The sequence below is a fragment of the Neophocaena asiaeorientalis genome, unplaced genomic scaffold, assembly GCF_003031525.2.
Source record: "Neophocaena asiaeorientalis asiaeorientalis breed wild unplaced genomic scaffold, Neophocaena_asiaeorientalis_V1.1 scaffold629, whole genome shotgun sequence".
NCBI lineage: Eukaryota > Metazoa > Chordata > Mammalia > Artiodactyla > Phocoenidae > Neophocaena > Neophocaena asiaeorientalis.
Genome location: NW_020175468.1, coordinates 5,682,476 through 5,690,832, shown reverse-complemented (window position 1 = coordinate 5,690,832; position 8,357 = coordinate 5,682,476). Strand labels below are relative to the sequence as shown.

Genomic DNA, 8,357 nt, shown 5'->3' with positions numbered 1-8,357 from the left:
TGAGGGGGGTGGAAAAAAAAAAAAAAAAAAAGTAAAAATAATATTAGACTAGGAAACTAACAGATATGTTAGAAAGAATGTAAAAATAAAAATATACATGAATTAACAACAAGAAGGTACATCATCAGTACCACAATAGTAAAGAAGAGGAGTAGGGAAAAGGAAAAAAAGAAAAAACAAATTGGGGGGGAGGCCTTGGCCGTGGAGGGTGGGGCCTAAGCAAAGCCAAGGTTCGATTGTGGGTGGGGCCAATGCTCAGGACCCACAGGGCTGGGAAAGGCCCTGGGGGCTGTGGGGGGTGGGGCTTAGGCTCAAGGAAGAGAAGGGGCCCAGGCGTACCCCCCAACCCTGGTCTCAGAGGGTGGGGGACCTCACCTGCGAGCCCCGCAGTCCTCCTGGGCCCGAGTGGGCAGGGCAAACGCCCTCCTCTCCTCTCCTGCTCCTCCAGTCTGAGGTCTGGGAGAGCCCTTCCCACCTGCCTCTCCTGATCTCCCCGGCCTCAGGGGCACCGATCCTGTCTGGCCTCTGCTTCTCCTCCCACCTCGGTCCACCTACCGGTTCACTCTGGGGTTCCTCTTGTCTCCCTGGGCATCAGAGTTCCCCACCAGCGGCTGGCAGGCGCCCTAGTTGTGGGCAGATGCCAACTCCGCGTCTTCCCACGCTGCCATCTTGACTCCGCCTCCCCATATATATTTTTTTGTGGTACGTGGGCCTCTCACTGCTGTGGCCCCTCCCACCATGGAGCACAGGCCCTGGACACACAGGCCCAGCGGCCACGGCTCACGGGCCCAGCCACTCTGTGGCATGTGGGATCCTCCCGGACCGGGGCACAAACCCATGTCCCCTGCATCAGCAGGCGGACTCTCAACCACTGCGCCACCAGGGAAGCCCCTCCGCATATATTTTTGAGAGTTAATCCTAACATTGGGAGGTGTTGAGCCAGGTAGTGAGTTTCTGGATTGACCAGGAGATCTGTGTTTAAAAAGGGCCTTCCATATAGGATTTCATATGGACTCAGAGGGGTCTTAGATTTGGGGGTTATTTCAGGCTCTCAAGAGGGCGACGGGGAGAAGTGTAACCCATGTTTGATGGGTCTCCATAGCCAGTTTAGTTAAATACCTTTTGAGGGTTTGATTAGCTCTCTGTACTTTTCTGGACGCTTGGGGGTGCCAGGCTGAATGGAGAAAGTATTTAATCTGTAATTCTTTGCTTTCGCCCTGAGTTAAGCTGGAAATAAAAGTGGGCCCATTATCGGATCGTAGAGACCTTGGGAGTCCGAATCTAGGTATGATATGTTCCACTAAGGCCGTGGTGACTTCTGAGGCTCTTTCTGTCTTAGTCGGGAATGCCTCTCTCCACCCTGTGAAAGTGTCTGCCATAACCAAGAGATATTTGTAACCCTTGCAGGTGCGCATGTGAGTGAAATCTACCTGCCAGTCTTCCCCTGGTTGGTTCCCCCACCTTTGGACTGGTTTGAGCAGCGTTGGGGGGGTCTTATGGCTCCCTCTGAGTTAACCTGGTGACATACCGGGTGAGCCTGTGATGTGGACTGAAGTGCCGAGAGAATTCCTTTTCCAGAGAAGACAGTCTCGGCTAATTTAAAGAGAGATTTGGCCCCCACGTGGGTGGCCTGGTGGAGAATGGTTTAAGACCTTCCATTGAGATGCTTCTGGTAGAAGGAGTTTATTGTCTGGGCCTTGTAACCATCCTTCAGGAGTTAAGGTGAATCCCCGACTCTTCCCTTCCTTTAGCTCTAGATCACAATACTGGGGTGGGGAGGCTTTAAATTTGGGATCAAGGGAGCTTGTAAGATTCTTTGAGTGGCTTTCTTTGCTTCCCTGTCTGCTTTCTTGTTACCCTTGGTTATCTCTGAGGAGTCCCTTTGGTGTGCCTTGCAATGGATGATGGCCACTTCCTTAGGGAGTTTTATTGCCTCTAGCAAGTCTAGAATGTCTGGCCCATGTTTAATTGGGGTGTTATTAACAGTCCCCTTTCTTCCCAGATGGAGGCATGAGCGTGGACTACATGGAAGGTATAAGCTGAGTCTGTGTAAATATCTATTCAGAGTCCCTCTCCTAGTTTCAAGGCTCTAATTAAGGCAATGAGTTTCGCCCTTTGGGCAGAAGTGATAGCCTCATAGAGTGGGCCCGACTCTATGACATTTTCTTGATGGACAATGGCATAGCCTGAGACCCCGTGTCCCCTCCTTCATGAAACTACTGCCGTCTGTGAACCATTCTGCATCTGGGTTGGGCAAAGGTGCATCCCAGAGATTTGCCCTAGTGCTGTAATTCTGGTCTAGTGTTTCTAGACAAGAGTGTAATAGGAGGGTGTCAGGATTCGGGTTAGGCAGAAAAGGTAGCAGGATTTAATATATTACAAGGTTTAATTGATGTCTCAGATCTTTCCAGAAATAAAGCTTGGTATTTTTGAATTCTGTTGTCTGAAACCCAGTGGTAAGCTTTGGAGTTGAGAACACCTAGGACCTGATGTGGAGTATAAACTGTAAGGGGTTGTCCCATAGTGAGTTTGGAAGCCTCTTCTGTTAGTAATGCTGTGGCGGCCAGTGCCCTAAGACAGGGAGGCCACCCCTGGGATGTCGCATCTAATGTTTTAGATAAATACGCCACAGGGCGCTGGGATGGCCCCAGAGATGGAGTTAGTGCTCCAAGGGTTATTCCTCTCCTCTTGTGAGTGAAAAGAGAAAACGGTTTGGCTAAGTCTGGTAGGCCTAAGGCCGGGGCCGTAACAAGAGCCTCCTTCATCTGTCTAAAGGCCGTCTCCATCTCAGTGGTCCACTCAAGAGGGAGATTTTCTGGTCCTTTAAGGGCCTCATAGAGTGGCTGTGCCAACAGGCCGTAGGTGGGGATCCAGATCCAGCAAAGGCCAGCCATACCCAGGAAGGTTCTGAGCTGTTGTTTAGTGGCTGGCAGGGCCATATCTAGGATTAGAGTCCTTCGGTGTGGAGAAATACTTCTCCTCCCCGGGGTTAATATTAACCCTAGGAAGGTAACCTGCTGGGAAGTAATCTGAGCTTTGGTTGGGGATACTTGGTATCCCCTTTCTGCTAAATGTTTAAGGACTAAAACAGTGTTGTTGTCTGAGGTTTGCCTGTCGGGGCTACAGATCAAGAGATTGTACATATGGGAGCAGGCAGCCTTCGCCTTCCAATCGTAGAGGTAAGAGGGCTTTTGCTCATGCTTGGTCAAATAGGTGGTGGCTGTCTCTGAACTCCTGGGGTAACACTTCCATGTGAGTTGTTGAGTATGTTTAGTGTCTGGGTCACTCCATTCGAAGGCAAATAAGAATTGGGAGTCAGAATGGGTTGGGATGCAGAATAAGGCATCTTTTAGATCCAGGACTGAATACCATTGGGTCCCCGGTGGAATGTGACTCAGGAGGATGTGAAGGTTTGGGACTATAGGGTGGATGGGGACCACAGCCTGGTTGATTGCCCTTAGATCCTGGACCAAACGGTATGTGCCATCAGATTTTTTTTACTGTGAGAATCGGAGTATTGCGTGGGGAATTGCAGTGAATTAAAAGGCCGTTTTTGAGAAACTTAGAAATTAGGGGCTGTGGTCCCTTTAAAGCTTCCTCTTTAAGAGGGTATTGTGGGACCCTGGGAAAGGAGTTCAGGTCTTTTAATAACTACCGGGGTGGGGGGCGGTAGTAGATTTGCCAGCAGTAGAAGTGTCCCATATTATTGGAGGTACCTGTTGGTAAACACGGGGTGGAATATTGTCCGGAATGGATTCAATGTTTAAAGCCATAGTGGTTGCAGTGAGAGATAGGGTGGCTCTGAGTCTTGTCAGGAGGTCTCTGCCTAGCAGAGTAACGGGGCAGGCCGGAAGAACCAACAAAGAATGTAAGAGTAGGGTATTTTCAAGGGAACATGGTAGTGGAGGTGTAAATCGGCCAAGGCTAAGTTGTCCATCTATTCCTGTTAGAAGGATCAAGGAACAGCGGGTAGAACCAGAGAAGGAAGTTAGGGCTGAATAAGTGGCCCCAGTGTCAATCAGAAAGGTTATAGCAGCCCCTGCCACATCCAGGGTTACCTGGGGCTCCTCTAGCCTTACGGGAACCATAGGGGCCTCTATATTAAGCCCCGGGCACCGTCAATCGTCCGCCTCTAGGATGTCGAGACCCGGGAGACTGTCTGGCTCCTGTTCTTGGTAATCAGCGATCACCGATAATGGCAGTTGGGTCTGAACTTTGCCTGGGGCATTGAGCCCCATCATACCCTTGTTACTGGGAGCCTTGGGTGCCGGCCCACTGGCTTGAGGGTGAGAGGGACAGCTCCTTCTCCAGTGGCCCATCTGCTGGCAAATAGGACAAGGGGTATTAGGCGGTGGGGCGTGACAGTTTCTGACGGTGTGCCCTGGCTGACCGCATTGGTAGCAGGTCATCGGTGGCTTTTGACCGGTAGGAAGAGCTCCCGTTGTACCCTGCCAGAGCGGGACTGGGGGAGATCAAGAGCAAAGTATTGAGCATGTTTTCTTAATTTTCTCTCTGTGTTCCCTCCTGTTCCTGGAGGCTTCCTCCCTGTTGTTAAAAAAAACCTTAAAAGCCATATCAAGTAGCACAGGGAATGGGGTCTGGGGGCCCTGGTCTAGTTTTTGTAGCTTTTGCCTAATGTCTGGGGTTGACTTGCTTATGAAGTGGACCGCAAGTATTGCTCTTCCTTTGTTAGTATCCAGATCTAAGTTGGCATATTTTCTCATGGCTTCTGCTAGCCGGGCCTGAAAAAGGGCTGGGTTCTCAGAAGGGTCTCGAGTGACTTCCCTAAGCTTATTGTAATTGACAGGTTTAATGACTGCTTTCCTCATGCCCTCTAGAAGGCAGGTGATCATGTAGTCTCTCCTGGTTCGTGCCCCTGCTGGCCCGTTATCATTTGCCTGGTATCTCCATCTGGGATCCGCTCTCAGGACCGCATCTGCTCCCATTCGATTTTCATTGGGATTTTCAAGAATGTGCCTCATCTGCCCAAGCTTCGCTTGATGCCCATATCCTGTTTTTTCTCTTCCTGAGTACAAGTGGTCGGGACTACATGAATGTCTTGCCAGGTCAGGTCAAAGGCTATGGTGAGGGCCTGAAATTCCTTGATAAAGGTGGTGGGATCCTGATTGAGGGAACCTAACTTGTTCTGAATTTGGGAAATGTCAGACATGGGAGAGGGAACATGAACTCTAACAGTGACCATGTCTTCCCTTAAGGGAAGCATATTACAATCTGCTTCCTGGCGTTGGGCAGTCCTTGATCTTGTGTGGGGAGGGGAGAGCGGGCTTTCACCCTGATAAAGGGGGTGGCTGATGCGGAGCTGTGGGTTGAGGCAGGGGCGGGGGCTGAAGCAAAGGGGGTTGATGGGGTGGGGGACAGGAAATGTCAGGTAGAGTGTCGCCTAGGATATTTGATGGAGAGGGAGACAGAGGGGGCAGGGGGAGAAGGTGGCAACAGAAAGACACATGCGGCATGAGTCCCTCAGATCTGGATTCTGACTACGGGCCATTAAGGTCTGGACATAAGGGATCTCTGAGTTCTTTCCTTGTTTCCAGCAAAAGAGATCAAGTTGGAGGATCATGTTATAATTTAGTGTGCCATTAACAGGCCATTGTTCTCGGTCCCCCAGTTTATACTGGGGCCACGCTGTGTTACAAAAGAAAATGAGGGCTTCCATGGTGGCGCAGTGGTTGAGAGCCCGCCTGCCGATGCAGGGGACGTGGGTTCATGCCCCGGTCCGGGAGGATCCCACATGCCGCGGAGCGGCTGGGCCCGTGAGCCATAGCTGCTGAGCCTGCGCGTCCGGAGCCTGCGCTCCGCAGCGGGAGAGGCCACGGCAGTGAGAGGCCCGCATACCGCAAAAAAAAGAAAAAAAAGAGAAAAAAGAAAACGAGCCTCTTCTTTTTGAGATTTTCATGGTCAAATGTTTTCCAGTTCCTGAGGATACAGCCGAGGGGTGAGTCTGAGGGAGGCTCCTAGACATACCAGAACCCGTTCTTAGCCTGTATGCCATAGAAAGAGGGGGTACTGAGAGTCACCGGCTGACAGAAAGGTGTCCCCTTTGTCCCAGTGCTCTCTCCGTGCGACTAAGGCATAAAATGGGCCGACCGTCCCAACAATCGCGTCCGACCATGAGAGGTGACCCCTGAGCATGTGACTGAGGCACAAACCATGCAACTAAGGCATCGCGTGGCTCAGGCAGAGAAAGAAAGAAAGGAGAGACAGATTCCCAGGACCCAGCGGGTGACTCTCTGTTTGGCGATTCCCTGAAACGTGAAAAGCACTCCTGGGACGGCTCAGAGGCAACACCGAGGCTCCTGTAAATCAATCTGGCCCGAGAAAAAGGTGAAAGTAACAGAGAAGACAGGCTGAAGAATCGGCCTTGTAGTCCTGGCGGGAAGGCGGCGGCCAAGGGGAGGGGGCTCAGTGCTCTGCTTGAACCAATATGTGCCTCACGGTGCGCGGAAGTTGTCTCGCTGGGGGCAGATGCTCTAACAGCCTGGTCTGTTCCGTGACCCCCTTTCCCTTTCACGGGAGTCTTCAAGCGGCAGGCGCCCTAATGGCTTTTAAGTGCCTGACCCGTGCCCGTACAATATTAATTGGCCCGGTCCTGAGCCCGAGAGAGAGAGAGGAAAAGGAGAGGCCTCACCCGCTTGGGTGGCAGTTACTGGGGCGTAATGGGTTGTGAGGCCTTCAGAACACACCAGAGGGTGCCCCTCGCCTGTTCACAGAGGGTTCGAAAAAAGAAACGACAGTGTGGAGGGGGGACCCCCCGAGCGTCCCCGTACGGGCCACCAAAATACTGTGGTCCGTGTGGGGGTTGGAAGAATTTCCAGACAAAGTGTTTTAGAAAAGAGTGAGTTTATTGAGAACAAAGAGCAGAGTTAGCGAGGGGCGCTGCAAATACAGCGGGCCCACTTCCTGATAGACCAGGGAGAGCCGACCCCCTCTGTGGGCTAGAAGCCAACTTTTACAGCCGCAAGACAAAGAAAACTCCTGCTGGCAGGATGGCATTAGGTGATTGGTCAGGATGCTACAAGGTGAATATTGTACCTAATACGGAGTTGGGGGCTGTCCGGTTAGGTCAGGAGAGCCCATGGCAACGGTTGCTATGGGGGCTTGGTTAATTCTGGAGATTTTTGTCCTGTGCCCTCGATATAGGGCTCCACACTTGTAAATGGCATTGTTTTTAAATTTCGTACACTGCTAGGGCATAGAAATATTATACATTACTAGGGTTATTAAAAATTGTACAGCTTTTTTTGGCTCTCGGAGCATTACCATGGCGGTTGGAAAGAACAAGCGCCTTACGAAAGGCGGTAAAAAGGGAGCCAAGAAGGAAGTGGTTGACCCATTTTCTAAGAAAGATTGGTATGCTGTGAAAGCACCAGCTATGTTCAATATAAGAAATATTAGGAAAACACTAGTCACGAGAACTCAAGGAACCAAAATCGCATCCGATGGCCGCAGGGGGCGTGTGTTTGAAGCGAGCCCTGCCGATCTGCAGAGTGATGAAGTCGCATTTAGAGAATTCGAGCTTATTACTGAGGACGTTCAGGGCAAAAACTGCCTGACTGATTTCCGTGGCGTGGATCCTACCCGTGACAAAATGTGCTCCGTGGTCACAAAATGGCAGACCGTGATCGGAGCTCACGCTGATGTCAAGACTACCGATGGTTATTTGCTTCGTCTCTTCTGTGTGGGTTTTACTAAAAAAAACGCACCAATCAGATTCGGAAGACCTCTGATGCCCAGCACCAGCAGGTCCGCCAGGTCCGCAAGGAGATGACGGAACTCATGACCCGAGAGGTGCAGACAAATGACCCGAAAGGGGTGGTCAATAAACTGATTCCAGACAGCACTGGGAAAGACATAGAAAAGGCCTGCCGATCTGTTTATCCACTCCATGAGGTCTCTGTTAGAAAAGCAAAAATGCTGAAGCAGCCCAGGTTTGAATTGGGAAAACTCATGGAGCTACATGGTGAAGGTAGTAGTTCTGGAAAAGCTCCTGGGGACCAGAGAGGTGCTAAAGTTGAACGAGCTGATGGATATGAGCCACCAGTCCAGGAATCTGTTGAAAAATCAGACTTTTAATGGTGACAAATAAAAGACCTCATTTGTGATATTAAAAAAAATTGTACATTGGTAGGGTATTGAAAAATGATTTGTGTGTGTGTGTGTGTGTACTGCCTTCATGTCGAATGACCTTGATAAACTACTTGAAATTCTAGGTTTTTGTAGATTCCTTAGAATTTTCTAGGATAGAAAATTATTTCTTCCTTTCCAATCTGTATGCTTTTTTTTTTTTCTTGCTTTGGTGCACTGGCTAAGACTTCTAGTACAATTTTGAATAGAAG

At 50.3% G+C, this 8,357-nt stretch overlaps 1 pseudogene; it reads left to right on the top strand.

Annotated features, from left to right (window-relative positions):
• The first annotated feature begins 6,945 nt into the window (after positions 1 to 6,945).
• Positions 6,946 to 8,127, top strand: LOC112415533 (40S ribosomal protein S3a pseudogene; annotated as a pseudogene).
• The last annotated feature ends 230 nt before the right edge of the window (positions 8,128 to 8,357 follow it).